Source organism: Protopterus annectens, chromosome 15.part0 (assembly GCF_019279795.1).
Source record: "Protopterus annectens isolate FY-2018-M chromosome 15.part0, PAN1.0, whole genome shotgun sequence".
Lineage (NCBI taxonomy): Eukaryota > Metazoa > Chordata > Ceratodontiformes > Protopteridae > Protopterus > Protopterus annectens.
This window is the reverse complement of record NC_056749.1, coordinates 13,788,676-13,807,218: the sequence shown is the minus strand read 5'-3', so window position 1 is coordinate 13,807,218 and position 18,543 is coordinate 13,788,676.

The following is an 18,543-nucleotide window of genomic DNA, read 5'->3' as shown; positions in this document are numbered from 1 at the left end:
AAGTAAAGACCGAACTCTCCAAAGCCAGGAACACAGCATCCATGGGAACTGACAACATCCCAGGCTGCATTCTGCATGAACTACAGAATGAACTGGCACCCCACCTAAGTACCATGTTCAGTCACAACCTCACTTCAGCCTTTGTGCCTACTGAATGGTGCACAGTGATGGTTATCCCACTCCACAAAGGGAGCACCACCACGGGCCCCGGGAACTAACACCCCATTAGCCTAACGAGCCTGGTCTGCAAGGCCATTGAACGTATCATCTTGGAGCTTATAAACAAGGACATAGGTAACCTCCAAACTCTGGACCCCACTCAGTTTGGGTTTGTAAAAGGTAGGTCATGTCTCCTAAACTTGATTGACTTCTTTGAAGTAGTCACCAGAGCCGTGGACGAGGGTAAGGTGGTGCACACAGCCTATCTTGAACATCCCCCACTCTGGAATTATAGATGAACTCACTAGACTGGGCATAAATCCCTATGTCACAAGATGGATGGCCAACTGGCTCACTGACAGAACCCACGCAGTGAAAGTAGATGACTCCAAATCTAACTACAGACCAGTGGAGTACCACAGGTCTCAGTCCTGAGTGCTCTCCTGTTTGGCATCTACTTCTCAGAAGTCCAAGCTAATACAGCTGCTCTTTAGCTAACGAAGTTCGCAGATGACTGCAAACTAGGTGCCATAATAGAATCGCCTAATGATGTGGACATTCTACAAAGGGGCCTCACTGAGACTGATGCTTGGTGTCAAAGTCATGGCCTCGAGCTCAATGCCAAGAAGCGCATTGTCATCGCCTTTGGGAAAAACAATGTGCCCATGAATTACCACATAGGTAGTATCCTACTAAATACCGAAAGTGTGATAAGAGACCTTGGGACACAGGTGGGCAGTAGTCTGTCCTTTGATAATCACATCGCCACAGTAGTCATGAAATCCTTCTATGTGGCATACCTCATCACAAAGGGGCTCACCTCCAGAAAAAAAAGAGGTCATTGTTCCTCTCTACTCATCCCTCATCAGACCCATTATAGAGTACAATGCCCCATTTGGCATGTATCTCGCAAGACATCTACAACAACTAGAAAGGCCAAAGAAATACCTCACTAAGCGGACTACCAGCCTCAAACAGATGCCATACACAGAAAGCATATATCCAAGGTGCAAAAAACAGAGGAAAGGAATCCAGTTACCATCCAAAATCAACTTTATTTAGAAAAAAATCCACATGCAGGTTAGAGCAAGTTAGATGCTCTAACCTGCATGTGGATTTTTTTCTAAATAAAGTTGATTTTGGATGGTAACTGGATTCCTTTCCTCTGTTTTTTGCACCTTGGATATATGCTTTTTGGTTGTTTTGGGTGCAAATTCCACTTTAACTTAGATGCCATACACAGACCGTCTCAAAAAACTCCAACTCTACTCCATCACTTATCGCCTACTTAGAGACGACTTCTACCTAACATACAAAGCCATGTCAAACACAGATCTGTTGGACATGCTACACTTAAAGAAACCCCAATCCCTCTGAGCCACATGCTCCAGGGACCTAAACCTTTCCACCACAATAAACAGAACATGTTGGAGGGATAGATTCCTGTCCCAGAGACTTCCCATGCTCTGGAACAGACTACCCATTCATGTCAAGCAAAGCTCCTCTTTAGCCCTCTTTAAGAAAAATGCCAATAATTGGATCGGAAATAGGAAATTCACCCTGGGGACCACTTCTGTGGCACTGCTAGACAGGGGTGCAGGAAAATAACTTTCTTGGGTGGCGAAAGCCAGGGAACATTTTTGGCTAGGCTTATATAGACCCCAGGGCCAATAGCCTAGTACCTACCTATGAACCTATGAACATAAGAGACACTGAAAGTCCTATCCCTTTATTCAGTACCTTACAGACTTTTGAGGGGAATCTCTGTCTTACTTACTGTGCCATTATTGACCTAGTTTTCCAGGATCTCCTGTTTTTGCACAAGTCCAATAGCCCCACCAGTAATATAACCAGGGACTTAAATATTCATCAACAGATAAATAAATAAAAATAATTAAATAAATAAATAAAGGGACCAGACAACATTCTAGGATGAGTGCTCAGACACTGTGCTGTCCATCTGCCCATGGTTCTTGCTGATGTATTTAACACATCTCTACATCAGGCCATAGTACCCAAGTGCTTCAAGAACAAAACAATCAAACCACTACCCAAAAAGTCTCAGACAGCAAACCTGAATGACTACCGTCCAGTAGCTCTCACTTCTACTGTAATGAAGTGTTTTGAAAAACTGGTCAAAGACTATTTAACAACAAATCTTCCTGCAGGACTGGACCTACTCCAGTTTGCTTATTGGTCCATCCACTCCACTGCAGATGCTAACTCAATGGCACCTCACACATCCTTAGCTCATCTGGAAAACAATTACATCTGGTTGCTATTCACTGACTTCAGCTCTACCTTTAACACAGTCATACCACAACATCTGATAGAGAACCTGATTCCCTTGGGGGGTCAGTACTCCTATGTGCATCTGGATTTTGGACTTCCTTATTGACAGACCGCAAAGAGTAAGAGTTGGCAATAACACCTCAAAGAGCCTTACACTGAGCATGGGAGTCCCTCAAGTATTTGTTGTCAGTCCTTTGCTGTTCACCATGCTGACCCACAACTGCACAGTCAGGTTCAGCTGAAATCGCATCATCAAATTTGTGGATGATACTACAGTCATAGGCCTAATCAACAGTGGTGATGAAACAGCATACAGGAAGAAGGAGATGAAACATCTGATTGACTGCTGTGACAACAATCACCTGGATCTGAATGTAAACAAAACCACAGAGGTAAGTGTAGGCGTCAGGAAAAAATGGGTGACACAGTTCCCTCTCACAAAGGAGAAACAGTGGAAAGGGTGAAGAGTACCAAATTCCTAGGGGTGTACATCACAGAAGACTTGACATGGTCCATCAATACTAATCACATTGTCAAGAAAGCACAACAAAGCCTCAACTTCCTACACAGGTTGAGGAGAGCAAACCTCCCATCTTAACTGCTCACAGCCTTCTACAGAGGCACCATTGAGAGCATCTTGACAAACAATATCACAGTATGGTATGGGAACTGCAAGGACATGGATTGTAAGGACCACCAAAAGGTGGTGAAAGTGGCAGAGAGGTCAACGCTTCCATCTATACAGGATCTGCGTTCTGCACAGTATCTCAGAAGAGCCACAAAGATTGTTAAAGCCTGTACCCACCCAGCTCAGGGACTTTCTCCTGCTTATCTTTGGGAAAGCGCTGCAGAATCACATGTTGCAAAATGACTACATTCAGAAACAGCTTCTTTCCTCAGGCCATCAGACTATTAAACTTGAGTAGCCAGGCAAGCCAACAGGTCATCTAGTCAGTGGCCACACAGGCTGAAGGGAATACCTTTTTCTTAAAGTGCAATAACTCATTACTAAGTTCTCTCACTTGTGCAGTAGCTCACTCAGTGCTTATTACTTGGGTAATAACTTGAAATACAAACTGCATTCCATGCAGGGGACAAACTGGCCCCTAGTCTACCACTGCTTAAGCCTCGAAGTGCAGTACTAAGTGTTGCTATAGCTAGACCTACAAAACTGTAATTATGTCCTGGTGTCATGTCAATGTTCATGTCTTATATGGAGTCTGCAGTTCTGTTTTTATATTTATAGTTATGTATATTGTTTGTATGTTTTTTGTCTGCATATTGAGCTCGAAGCAACAAAGTTTCATTTAGCCTCCACTCATGTGTTGGTCTAAATGACAATAAAGTTTACTTTGACTTTGAAAACTCATTTGGGGAACAGGTTTAAATTACAGTGCCCCCCCCCCCAAACCTCGAACAAACTTCCGCTGCATGTTAAGCAGTATGACTTACTGTCTTCCTTTAAACATGAACTAGACGACTGGGTGGGTATCTCCAAATATACATTTGGATTGGCTGAAATGTCCCTCCTGGAAAAATAACATACTTCCAGAGGGAGGGTACTGCAGAGGCTGGAATAGTCATAGGTCTCCATGGCCTTGGAAAATGCATGAATTTATAGAAATATGACACAAAGGTGAGCGAATATGCTTCCTTCAGTGCTGAGAGACTGGTCATCTGTAATTAATGAATTACCGGCCGAACTGTTTAGTCTATATTTAATGACCGATTGACTGGTGCACACAAGAGGCTGGCAGCAGTGCTTACCTGGTGTACAAGGGAGTGCCAAGAAAAAGCCAAGTAGTTATAGGCATATTGACCTCACTGTCTTCCTAGGATAGGGTAAACAAAAGATAGCACAGAGTAAACTGGTACAGATCTTGCAGGCCAGTTCTCATGTTCATCCCTAACAGCAGTGCTTCACACTGCAGGGTTATTACTTGTCCAGCTGGATGCAGTGTGGTTGCCAGCTTACTTCTGAGAGGTCATCGATATCCCTGTACATTCAACATGGCCTTTCTTAACATACCTCTGACCCTCAGACATGATTGCTGGATAAATTAAATGGCATACGGAACAAAAAGAGAAGAATTTTCTGTGTGACAGCCATAAGTTGGAAGTACAGGGAGAGACAGCGAGAGAGAGAGAGCAAGAGAGAGGCATCAGGAGAAAAGTGAAGAAGTAGTGGAGGGCCGTGGGTTCGATGCTGCTAAAGTCCTGTTTAAGATAATTGTATCATATATTAACTGCAGCTGGACAGAAAGCTCATCCTTTGGCCTGATGACCTCAAGACCAGTGCAGTAATCAAAAAGAAGGCCTTCTTGGGTTCCCTCCTGGTACTTCTTCATCTTCTAGAAAAGATATGGCTTGAGTGGTTACTGTTAACTGTCTGTATCTGTATATAAGGACCGATTCAGTTATGATTACAAGTAAGTTAAAAAAACAGTAGTAGGAGGAATTTAATGAAAGAAAAAGCTGAGTCTGTATACATTAGTAGTGTGAATCCCTACAAAGCATACATTCAGACAGATGGTTCTAGCAAAGACAGAGAAGGGGGATACCTGGCAATCATAATCAGTCTATGGCTAAATTGTACAGCGTAGTGCGAAATGATAGCACAACAGTCAACAGGATGTTGGACTAAACAGCATGGGAATGGATTCCAGAGCTGCTGTCCTTCTCTGCAGGACATTCTTAGGATCATCTTGGGAGTGTCATATCTAGTTCTGGTGTGCTGTGGCCATTGCGTCACACTTATCAAAATGTATAGGATTGTAGTGGGACACTGCTTTGAGAAGAGATACAAACAGAGGGGTATCAGTACTATAAAGAAGAGAAAAGAAGGCTGTTGTCTGAGCAGCTGGTCAAGATGCATTCTTTTTGAAGGCATTTTATTTGAAATAAAGTTATCAAAGAGAACGTATATCGAAAAGAATGAACAAGATACTGGATTTCTCGGAGATTGTGGAATACCAGAGACAGATTATGCTTTCTTTCATTATTACGCAGTCCTAGAGTCAGTATATTTAATTAGTAGGGGTGTGCAGGAAACACCGAGATTTGCCTGTCTGCAAAAAAAAACACTTTTTTTTGGCCACTATGTTAGATGAGTCTGTTTTTCGATCATTTGGATTTATTAAAACAGTGTTTGAAAAGAGTGTGTTTCAGTGACGTGTTTTGAATCCACTCTGAACATATTGCATTGTTGGGGTAAATGGCAGGGATGAATTTAAGGAAAAGGTACATCAGGGGAGAAGTAGATTAGTGTGACACCAGAAGGGAGGAAGTTGAAGATGGACTTAATTTAATTCTGTTATACAGAGAATGCACTGGATCCCTGCCTGGAGCAGATTACCTGAGGATGTGCCACATTGTAGGATGACAAAGGCTTCTAGGATGTCTGAAGCAGAAGAAGAAAAGGATGACGCAGGGGTGAGGGTTGTAGTAACATACATAGCTTTGCTGGTGCCCTCAGGCACATTTCATACATTGTTGTATTTTTCATAGGGTTCAATATACACTTGCATTTGTGTTGTTACAGACATGGCAGCAGCTCTCGTATCCTAATGTAATTGTCAGCCAAAGCCTCACTCTGTCTTTGTTAAGTGACATTTGACCTCATTCTCCCTGTTAAGTGACCTTTGACTTCATTCTCCTAGGTCTTGGGATAGTGCTAGGCATCAGTTCTGTATTCACTGGCTCTGTAACAGTACAGAAGCAGCTGTGGTCAGGCCTTTGGCCTCCCTGGGGGGTAAAAGCAACCACAAGGCATTTTCTAAGAAAGCTCTCTTAATGGCATGCTGAAAGATTTGTTCCAGCAACTGTATGAGTTGTTTCCATTTACTTAAGCACCCACTTCAGGTGGGCTCAGTGCATCCCTCTCTCATTCTGCAGAAAGACTTCCAGCCTTATTACATCCCATATGTTTCTTAAATTATTGTGTCTTTCGTCACCCCATGTTAATGCACACAGACCACCACTCTTTTTCCTGTAAAAAGCAAAGCAAAATATATTTCAGTCATTCATCTGCTGCACTGTACTTTCTGTGTTCATCTGAATTTCTTACTGACAGTCCTGTTACATCTATCACCAAGCTCCTGCCATGTCTGGTCTATTTAACTCTGCTGAGGAGCAGTGATGGTGCAAAACTGTTTGCTGTCATCTGTGGGTTTGCAAGTCCCCTGTGTCTGTCTCTCCAGCTGTAATGCAAACTGCATGTTTCATCTAACTTACTGTTTCAATGCCTTAGTCTTAATCCATTAATTCATTGTTCAACAAGTCCCCATTTTCTTAATAAACTAGGGATGGAGAGTGAAACACACAACTTATTTTGCTGCTCCTTTAATTGTGTCTCCAAGAAATGAGTGTTGTGTTGATCTTCTCAGTGATACAGTTCTGTGTACCTGCTTTTGGGCCTCTCACCTTGCTTATCTTTTGATATCAAACCCACCTGATGTTGACTCTCCGTCTGTTGCCTTACTGTAACCACACCTTCTCCTCTCATCTCTTTGCATTGCATTTTCCCAGTGTAACTGTTTTGTTCTCACTTTTCAGTGCATTTCCCAGTGTAACTGCTGTGGTCTCACTTTTATTTATTTATTTATTATTTATTTATTTCCAGTTTGATAACCGGGGAAGTCCACTGGGCCCGAAAGCCCGTTTTCAGTGGAGGCCCGGGGAGAAAAGCTCCATGATAATACATTACACACAAAAACACAGCAGAAAAGCTCTAAACTAATACATTACACACAAAAACACACTCTGTTCTAATAGCATAATACTTTAACAATTTCCAAACAAGAATGAGGTGCATTGGGCACTATACATAAGAAAATGATATATTAATGCAACTGTAATGTTAATAAAGTAGGAAAGGAAAAGGAAATTATAGATAGAGTTTGAATGCAAGAGCAGGGAAGCATGGGAGAAACGAAGAAGAAGCAAAGAAATTAAAGGAGAGGTGTCCAGAAGAGGATAGAAAAAGAACAGATAAACTAATGTTCATTTTGTGATTGAGTCCAGGAGAACACCTTGAGAAAAAGGCAAAAGATTTAAAGCTGAGAGTAAGCATAGAAGTGGGCAGTGGGATGAGAGCACTTGAAGGAAAATAAAGGGTTTAATCAGGGAGGAAGGAGGAGATAATGAAGAAGAGGGAGGGGAGCTAGGGAGAGTGTCAGAAAAAGGGGAACCGGGGGGGTGGAACTAGGATATATTGAGATCTAGGTAGGAAGTATACAATTACATTTCCAATTTTGGGAGAGGTGAGAATGGAGAAGAGATTTGAAGTGTTCATAGTTTGTAGTGGCTCTTAGAAGGGAGGAAGTGAGTTCCATTTTTTGCTGTAGTATAGGAAAGTAGGAGTTGGCCAGGGGGTCGCTTGGGTTTGTAAACTGAAATAAGATTTTGGTGGCTAGATCTTAGGGGCCTTGGAGGATTGTATATGGTGAAGGTATTAGATAATGCTGGGCAAGCAGTGGGTTTAAAGATTAGTTTGTGTGCAGTAGTAAGTTGGAGGAAATTTAGTTGATTAGGGAGTTCTAGCCATTGAAGACTACGGAGGCAGATGCAATGGTGTGTAGAATGAGTGGAGTTAGTAGCGAATTTGGCAATTTTGTAGTAGCAACTTTCAAGTTTTGAGGAGATAGAAGTGGAGAGATTGGATAGAAGAGGAGCACCATACAGTAGAGAAGGGAGAAGGTAGGTAGTGGCAAGAATTTGTCTTGAAGATGGAGTAAGAAAGTTTGCATTTCTATAAAGCATACCGAGCTTCTGATGAGTTTTCTTTATGTTTAGTTGAATATGATTATTAAATTTCAGGTGTTCATCAATAGTTACTCCGAGTAATTTAGCACTACTAACAACTTCTATTGAGGACTGGGAGAGGCTGGAAATTATGAAGGATGACTTATCAAGAGTCAGAGCTTTTGAGGGGGAGAAGAGAATGATGCGGAATTTATTGGCATTGAGGGAAAGATGATTTTGAAGCATCCAATTTTCTATGGTTGTGAAGGCCAATTGGGTTTTGGCTTGGAGCTCGGGAAGGCTAGGGGCAGAGCAGATAACAGTGGAGTCGTCTGCGTATTGTACTGTTTGAGCAAGAGGAATAGAAGAGTGGAGATCATTGAAAAAGATGTTAAAGAGCAGAGGCCCGAGAATAGAACCCTGAGGGACTCCGGTAGGGGTAGGTAGGAATTTTGAGGTACCAGTATTCCATTTCACAGCTTGGGATCTATCAGAGAGATAACTTCTGAATCAAGAAAGAGAGTTGTGGGAGAGATTGAGGTTAGAGAGGTGGTTGAGAATGAGAGTGTGGGATATAGTGTCGAAGGCCTTAGAAAGGTCAAAAAGAACAGTGGAGACAATATTTCCAGAGTCACAGGCTTGGTTGACAATTTCTAGGAAGGAATGAAGAGCAGTTATGGTACTGTGGCCAGGCCGAAACCCATGTTGTGTAGGAGTGAGGAGATGGTTATCGAGAAGGTAGGGCATGAGTTGCTGGTGTATACATTTTTCAAGAATTTTTGAAATTGGGGAAAGAATTGCTATTGGGCGGAAGTTAGAGATGGTGTTATTTTTGCCTCCTTTATGGAGGGGCAGAATGTGGGCAGCTCTCCAAAGTTTGGGAACATAAGATTCTTGGATGGATCTATTAATGAGAATGCTGATAGGTATGGCAATGCCATTTGCTGCGAGCTTGAGAAAGAGTGATGGGATGTTGTCAGGGGCATTGGAGCATGGTTTGAGTTTGAGAAGAAGTTGTTTGATACTGGTGGTAGACACGGGATGTAGAATGAAAGTGGGAGGGGGGTTATGAGAGTTGGAGTGAGGGATGGGTGTAGAAGGATGCCTTGGGTTAGGAGTAGGGGTGGAAGTGGAGAAGGATTTAGTCAGTTCAGCTATTGAGCCAGTAAAAAAGGAGTTAAAGAGAGTTGCGATTTCAGTGTCAGTCTTATTATTGTCTGGACAGGGATTGGATTTTGTACCTGGATGTAAGAGTGAATTGATGGAATTCCAGATTTTTTTGGGATTATTTGTGAGGGTAGACTGAAGTTTGCCGTAGTAAGATTTCTTATCCTTCATAATAAGTTTTTTAGCAAGATTGCGGAGTTGCTTAAATTGCAGTAAAGAGGCTGAGTTTTTATTTTTGTTGTATAGTTTCCAAGTTTTGTCCCTGTGTCGCATTAGAGTTTTGGTGTCTTTAGTTAGCCAAGGGGCAGAGTTGAACTTTATCCTTTTTGTACGGGGAGGGGCTTGGGAATCTAGGATTTTAAGGAAGGTAGTATTGAAGAGTTCTAGGGCTTCATCTAGGGGAAGAGTGTTTAGTGAATCCCAGTTTGTTAGTTTAAGGGTTTCTGAAAATACTGAAGGATTAAAATTAGTTAGGTTGCGAGAGTGGGCATATTGTTGTTGGTGTCGGAGCTGTTGGGTTTTTCGGTTAATAAAGGCTGGGAGATGATCACTTAATGAGTCTGGTAAGGTACCCGAGTTGGAGATATTGTTAGGGTGGCTGATTAGAATCCAGTCCAAGATGGACCCTGGAGGGTTAGTTTTGTTAGGTCTGGTAATGTTGTTTATTAGTTGAGTAAAATTATAAAGATTGATAGACTGAAGGGGAGTATTGTTATTAATTGTATTCCAATCAATATTTACATCACCTAGAATTAAAGTCTCCTGTTTAATATTGTTTGAGGCCCAACACAGAATATTCTCTTGGGTGGAGGAGTTGTCTCCAGGAGGGATATAGATGGTTATAATACAGATACTTTTGAAGTTGTTTATTTTGAGGATTCCTATGACTAGTTCTACATTATTAAAGTTAGGAATGGTATTTTGGTATGGGCTAAGATTTAGCAGGCAGTTGTAGACTAAGGCTACACCACCTCCTTTTTTGTTTTGGCGATCGGACCTAAGTGCTTGGTAGCCAGGTGGTAAAATTTCAGAGTTACTAGTTTGAGGTTTTAGCCAGGTTTCTGTTACTGCTAGTATGTCAGGTTCAGTTACATTTAGCCAGGCATGGAAGTTTGTTATTTTGTTATTAATACTCTGGGTATTAATGGTAATGAATTTAAGGTATTTATTATTGTGCCTATTTGTGGAGGTAGTGGGAGAGAGAATGTTAGTTGGTGTTGGCCCAGGGTTAGGATGGACATCTCCTGCAAGAGCAAGACAAGAGAAGGAATAGAGGAGTTGAAACTTAGAATTGCGGAGTAAAGTAAAAGGGAGATGTAATTTACATTTGAAAGTGGGAGATTTTATGTAGAGTGTATGGTGTTTTAGTTTAAAGTAATGAAATGGATTTGGTTGAAGGAGGGAGGGGGATATCAAATAAAAATGGAGGGATGAAGGATGTGGATAGGAGATAGTGGAGGGTGAGTGGGGTGAAAAAGAGGCGGGTAGTGTGGTATTGGAATAGGAAGATGCATTATACAGAGTGGTAAGAATGAAAAGACATGTAAATGAGGTGAGATAGTGTGGAAGAGACATGGAGGAGTAGTGTAGGATAGATATTGGAAGATAGGGAAGGGGTAGGCTATGGAGTATAGAGATATAAGGAGGGGATGTATGAGAGAGAGCAGTCAGGAAAGGGGAGTGAGAGGGGGAGGTGCGGCTTCAGTGCATTTTCCCAGTGTAACTGCTGTGGTCACAGTTTTCAGTGGACTTTCCCAGTGTAACTGCTGTGGTCTCACTTTTCAGTGCATTGTCTCAGTGTAACTGCTGTGTTCTCACTTTTCAGTGCATTTTCCCAGTGTAATTGTTTGGTTCTCACTTTTCAGTGCATTTTCCCAGTGTAACTGTTTTATTCTCACTTTTCAGTGCATTGTCTCAGTGTAGCTGCTGTGGTCTCACTTTTCAGTGCATTTTCCCAGTGTACCTGATGTGATCTCACTTTTCAGTGGATTTTCCCAGTGTAACCACTGTGATCTCACTTTTAGGTTCATAGGTTCATAGGTTCATAGGTTTATACTAGGCTATCTGCCCTAAGGCATTTATAAGCCTAGCCCAAATTTTTGCAGCTTACGCCACCCCTTATATGAAAAAATACTGTGCCCATTAGTTTGTTGTGCCTCTGTCCAGCAGTGACACAGATGATTCCCGGGATAAACCTACGATCTCCCATCCACAGGTCAAGATTTCTCTTGAACAGAGCCAGCGAGGTGCTCTGCCTCACATGGACCGGGATTTTATTCCACAGCATAGGGAGTCTCTGAGTGATAAATCTATCCCTCCAGCATGTCCTATTTATATCCGTGCTAAGGTTTAAGTTGCTTGCTCTAGTGGTTTTGGTGGATTTGGATTTTTTGAGGTGGAGCATGTCCATTAATTCCGGGTTGGACATGGCCTTGTATGTCAGGCACATGTCACCTCTGAGCAGACGGTATGCAACTGAATAGAGCTGGAGTTTCTTCAATCTGGCAGCATATGACATTTTTCCAGTATAACTGCTGTAATCCAACTTTTCAGTGCATTTTCCCAGTGTAACTGCTGTAGTCTCACTTTTCATTGGATTTTCCCAGTGTAACTGCTGTAGTCTGACTTTTCAATGCATTGTCCCAGTGTAACTGCTGTGGTCTCACTTTTCAATGGATTTTCCCAGTGTAACTGCTGTGATCTGACTTTTCATTGCATTTTCCCAGTGTAAATGCTGTGATCTCACTTTTCAGTGCATTTTCCAGTGCATTTTCCCAGTGTAATTGCTGTGGTCTCACGTTTCAGTACATTTCCCAGTGTAATTGCTGTGGTCTCACTTTTCAGTGCATTTTCCCAGTGCAACTGTTATGGTCTGACTTTTCAGTGCATTTTCCCAGTGCAACTGCTGTGGTCTCACTTTTCAGTGCATTTTCCCAGTGTAACTGCTGTGGTCTGACTTTTCCTTGCATTTTCCCAGTATAACTGCTCTGGTCTCACTTTTCATTGCATTTTCCCAGTGTAACTGCTCTGGTCTGACTTTTCATTGCATTTTCCCAGTGTAACTGTTGTGGTCTCACATTTCACTGCATTTCCCAGTGTAACTGCTGTGATCTCACTCTTCAGTGCATTTTCCCAGGGTAACTGCTGTGATCTCACTTTTCAGTGCATTTTTCCAGTATAACTGCTGTGTTCTCACTTTTCATTGCATTTTCCCAGTGTAAATGCTATGGTCTGACTTTTCATTGCATTGTCCCAGTGTAACTGCTGTGGTCTCACTTTTCAGTGGATTTTCTCAGTGTAACTGCTGTGATCTCACTTTTCGGTGCATTTTCCCAGTGTATCTGCTGTGATCTCAGATTTCATTGCATTTTCCCAGTGTAACTGCTGTGATCTCACTTTTCACTGCATTTCCCAATGTAACTGCTGTGGTCTCACTTTTCAGTGAATTTTCCCAGTGTAACTGCCGTGATCTCACTTTTCAGTGGGTTTTCCCAGTGTAACTGCTGTGATCTCACTTTTCAGTGCACTTTCCCAGTGTAACTGCTGTGATCTCACTTTTCACTGCATTTCCCAATGTAACTGCTGTGGCCTCACTTTTCATTGCATTTTCCCAGTGTAACTGCTGTGATCTCACTTTTCAGTGCATTTTCCCAGTGTAATTGCTGTGGTCTCACGTTTCAGTACATTTCCCAGTGCAATTGCTGTGGTCTCACTTTTCAGTGCATTTTCCCAGTGCAACTGTTATGGTCTGACTTTTCAGTGCATTTTCCCAGTGCAACTGCTGTGGTCTCACTTTTCAGTGCATTTTCCCAGTGTAACTTATGTGGTCTGACTTTTCCTTGCATTTTCCCAGTGTAACTGCTCTGGTCTCACTTTTCATTGCATTTTCCCAGTGTAACTGCTCTGGTCTGACTTTTCATTGCATTTTCCCAGTGTAACTGTTGTGGTCTCACATTTCACTGCATTTCCCAGTGTAACTGCTGTGATCTCACTTTTCAGTGCATTTTCCCAGGGTAACAGCTGTGATCTCACTTTTCAGTGCATTTTTCCAGTATAACTGCTGTGTTCTCACTTTTCATTGCATTTTCCCAGTGTAAATGCTATGGTCTGACTTTTCATTGCATTGTCCCAGTGTAACTGCAGTGGTCTCACTTTTCAGTGGATTTTCTCAGTGTAACTGCTGTGATCTCACTTTTTGGTGCATTTTTCCAGTGTAACTGCTGTGGTTGCACGTTTCATTGCATTTTCTCAGTGTAACTGCTGTGATCTCACTTTTCACTGCATTTCCCAATGTAACTGCTGTGATCTCACTTTTCAGTGGATTTTCCCAGTGTAACTGCTGTGATCTCACTTTTCAGTGGGTTTTCCCAGTGTAACTGCTGTGATCTCACTTTTCAGTGCATTTTCCCAGTGTAACTGCTGTGATCTCACTTTTCACTGCATTTCCCAATGTAACTGCTGTGGCCTCACTTTTCATTGCATTTTCCCAGTGTAACTGCTGTGATCTCACTTTTCAGTGCATTTTCCCAGTGTAACTGCTGTGGTCACACTTTTCAGTGCATTTTCCCAGTGTAACTGCTGTGATCTCACTTTTCACTGCATTTCCCAATGTAAATGCTGTGGTCTCACTTTTCAGTGCATTTCCCAATGTAAATGCTGTGGTCTCACTTTTCAGTGCATTTTCCCAGTGTAACTGCTGTGATCTCACTTTTCAATGCATTTCCCAGTGTAACTGCTATGGTCACACTTTTCAGTGCATTTTTCCAGTGTAACTGCTGTGATCTCACTTTTCACTGCATTTCCCAATGTAACTGCTGCGGTCTCACTTTTCAGGACATTTTCCCAGTGTAACTGCTATGGTCTCACTTTTCAATGGATTTTCCCAGTGTAACTGCTGTGATCTGACTTTTCATTGCATTTTCCCAGTGTAACTGCTGTGATCTCACTTTTCAGTGCATTTTCCAGTGCATTTTTCCAGTGTAATTGCTGTGGTCTCACATTTCAGTACATTTCCCAGTGTAATTGCTGTGGTCTCACTTTTCAGTGCATTTTCCCAGTGCAACTGTTATGGTCTGACTTTTCAGTGCATTTTCCCAGTGCAACTGCTGTGGTCTCACTTTTCAGTGCATTTTCCCAGTGTAACTGCTGTGGTCTGACTTTTCCTTGCATTTTCCCAGTGTAACTGCTCTGGTCTCACTTTTCATTGCATTTTCCCAGTGTAACTGCTGTGGTCTGACTTTTCATTGCATTTTCCCAGTGTAACTGCTGTGGTCACACTTTTCAGTGCATTTTCCCAGTGTAACTGCTGTGGTCACACTTTTCAGTGCATTTTCCCACTATAACTGCTGTGATCTCACTTTTCACTGCATTTCCCAATGTAACTGCTGTGGTCTCACTTTTCAGTGCATTTTCCCAGTGTAACTGCTGTGATCTCACTTTTCAGTGCATTTTCCCAGTGTAACGGCTGTGGTCACACTTTTCAGTGCATTTTCCCAGTGTAACTGCTGTAATCTCACTTTTCAGTGCATCTTCCCAGTATAACTGCTGTGATCTCGCTTTTCAGTGCATTTTCCCAGTGTAACTGCTGTGGTCACACTTTTCAGTGCATTTTCCCAGTGTAACTGCTGTGGTCACACTTTTGAGTGCATTTTCCCAGTATAACTGCTGTGGTCACACTTTTCAGTGCATTTTCACAGTATAACTGCTGTGATCTCACTTTTCAGTGCATTTTCCCAGTGTAACTGCTGTGGTCACACTTTTCGGTGCATTTTCCCAGTGTAATTGCTGTGGTCTCACGTTTCAGTACATTTCCCAGTGTAATTGCTGTGGTCTCACTTTTCAGTGCATTTTCCCAGTGCAACTGTTATGGTCTGACTTTTCAGTGCATTTTCCCAGTGCAACTGCTGTGGTCTCACTTTTCAGTGCATTTTCCCAGTGTAACTGCTGTGGTCTGACTTTTCCTTGCATTTTCCCAGTATAACTGCTCTGGTCTCACTTTTCATTGCATTTTCCCAGTGTAACTGCTCTGGTCTGACTTTTCATTGCATTTTCCCAGTGTAACTGTTGTGGTCTCACATTTCACTGCATTTCCCAGTGTAACTGCTGTGATCTCACTCTTCAGTGCATTTTCCCAGGGTAACTGCTGTGATCTCACTTTTCAGTGCATTTTTCCAGTATAACTACTGTGTTCTCACTTTTCATTGCATTTTCCCAGTGTAAATGCTATGGTCTGACTTTTCATTGCATTGTCCCAGTGTAACTGCTGTGGTCTCACTTTTCAGTGGATTTTCTCAGTGTAACTGCTGTGATCTCACTTTTCGGTGCATTTTCCCAGTGTATCTTCTGTGATCTCAGATTTCATTGCATTTTCCCAGTGTAACTGCTGTGATCTCACTTTTCACTGCATTTCCCAATGTAACTGCTGTGGTCTCACTTTTCAGTGAATTTTCCCAGTGTAACTGCCGTGATCTCACTTTTCAGTGGGTTTTCCCAGTGTAACTGCTGTGATCTCACTTTTCAGTGCACTTTCCCAGTGTAACTGCTGTGATCTCACTTTTCACTGCATTTCCCAATGTAACTGCTGTGGCCTCACTTTTCACAGTGTAACTGCTGTGATTTCACTTTTCAGTCCCCAGTGTAACTGTGCTGTGGTCTCACTTTTCACTGCATTTCCCAATGTAACTGCTGTGGCCTCACTTTTCATTGCATTTTCCCAGTGTAACTGCTGTGATCTCACTTTTCAGTGCATTTTCCCAGTGTAATTGCTGTGGTCTCACGTTTCAGTACATTTCCCAGTGCAATTGCTGTGGTCTCACTTTTCAGTGCATTTTCCCAGTGCAACTGTTATGGTCTGACTTTTCAGTGCATTTTCCCAGTGCAACTGCTGTGGTCTCACTTTTCAGTGCATTTTCCCAGTGTAACTGCTGTGGTCTGACTTTTCCTTGCATTTTCCCAGTGTAACTGCTCTGGTCTCACTTTTCATTGCATTTTCCCAGTGTAACTGCTCTGGTCTGACTTTTCATTGCATTTTCCCAGTGTAACTGTTGTGGTCTCACATTTCACTGCATTTCCCAGTGTAACTGCTGTGATCTCACTTTTCAGTGCATTTTCCAAGGGTAACAGCTGTGATCTCACTTTTCAGTGCATTTTTCCAGTATAACTGCTGTGTTCTCACTTTTCATTGCATTTTCCCAGTGTAAATGCTATGGTCTGACTTTTCATTGCATTGTCCCAGTGTAACTGCAGTGGTCTCACTTTTCAGTGGATTTTCTCAGTGTAACTGCTGTGATCTCACTTTTTGGTGCATTTTTCCAGTGTAACTGCTGTGGTTGCACGTTTCATTGCATTTTCTCAGTGTAACTGCTGTGATCTCACTTTTCACTGCATTTCCCAATGTAACTGCTGTGATCTCACTTTTCAGTGGATTTTCCCAGTGTAACTGCTGTGATCTCACTTTTCAGTGGGTTTTCCCAGTGTAACTGCTGTGATCTCACTTTTCAGTGCATTTTCCCAGTGTAACTGCTGTGATCTCACTTTTCACTGCATTTCCCAATGTAACTGCTGTGGCCTCACTTTTCATTGCATTTTCCCAGTGTAACTGCTGTGATCTCACTTTTCAGTGCATTTTCCCAGTGTAACTGCTGTGGTCACACTTTTCAGTGCATTTTCCCAGTGTAACTGCTGTGATCTCACTTTTCACTGCATTTCCCAATGTAACTGCTGTGGTCTCACTTTTCAGTGCATTTCCCAATGTAAATGCTGTGGTCTCACTTTTCAGTGCATTTTCCCAGTGTAACTGCTGTGATCTCACTTTTCAATGCATTTCCCAGTGTAACTGCTATGGTCACACTTTTCAGTGCATTTTTCCAGTGTAACTGCTGTGATCTCACTTTTCACTGCATTTCCCAATGTAACTGCTGCGGTATCACTTTTCAGGACATTTTCCCAGTGTAACTGCTGTGGTCTCACTTTTCAATGGATTTTCCCAGTGTAACTGCTGTGATCTGACTTTTCATTGCATTTTCCCAGTGTAACTGCTGTGATCTCACTTTTCAGTGCATTTTCCAGTGCATTTTTCCAGTGTAATTGCTGTGGTCTCACGTTTCAGTACATTTCCCAGTGTAATTGCTGTGGTCTCACTTTTCAGTGCATTTTCCCAGTGCAACTGTTATGGTCTGACTTTTCAGTGCATTTTCCCAGTGCAACTGCTGTGGTCTCACTTTTCAGTGCATTTTCCCAGTGTAACTGCTGTGGTCTGACTTTTCCTTGCATTTTCCCAGTGTAACTGCTCTGGTCTCACTTTTCATTGCATTTTCCCAGTGTAACTGCTGTGGTCTGACTTTTCATTGCATTTTCCCAGTGTAACTGCTGTGGTCACACTTTTCAGTGCATTTTCCCAGTGTTACTGCTGTGGTCACACTTTTCAGTGCATTTTCCCACTATAACTGCTGTGGTCACACTTTTCAGTGCATTTTCCCAGTGTAACTGCTGTGGTCACACTTTTCAGTGCATTTTCCCAGTGTAACTGCTGTGATCTCACTTTTCACTGCATTTCCCAATGTAACTGCTGTGGTCTCACTTTTCAGTGCATTTTCCCAGTGTAACTGCTGTGATCTCACTTTTCAGTGCATTTTCCCAGTGTAACTGCTGTGGTCACACTTTTCAGTGCATTTTCCCAGTGTAACTGCTGTAATCTCACTTTTCAGTGCATCTTCCCAGTATAACTGCTGTGATCTCGCTTTTCAGTGCATTTTCCCAGTGTAACTGCTGTGGTCACACTTTTCAGTGCATTTTCCCAGTGTAACTGCTGTGGTCACACTTTTGAGTGCATTTTCCCAGTATAACTGCTGTGGTCACACTTTTCAGTGCATTTTCACAGTATAACTGCTGTGATCTCACTTTTCAGTGCATTTTCCCAGTGTAACTGCTGTGGTCACACTTTTCGGTGCATTTTCCCAGTGTAACTGCTGTGGTCACATTTTTCAGTGCATTTTCCCAGTATAACTGCTGTGATCTCACTTTACAGTGCATTTTCCCAGTATAACTGCTGTGGTCACACTTTTCAGTGCATTTTCCCAGTGTAACTGCTGTGGTCACATTTTTCAGTGCATTTTCCCAGTGTAACTGATGTGGTCACACTTTTCAGTGCATTTCCCAGTGTAACTGCTGTGGTCACACTTTTCA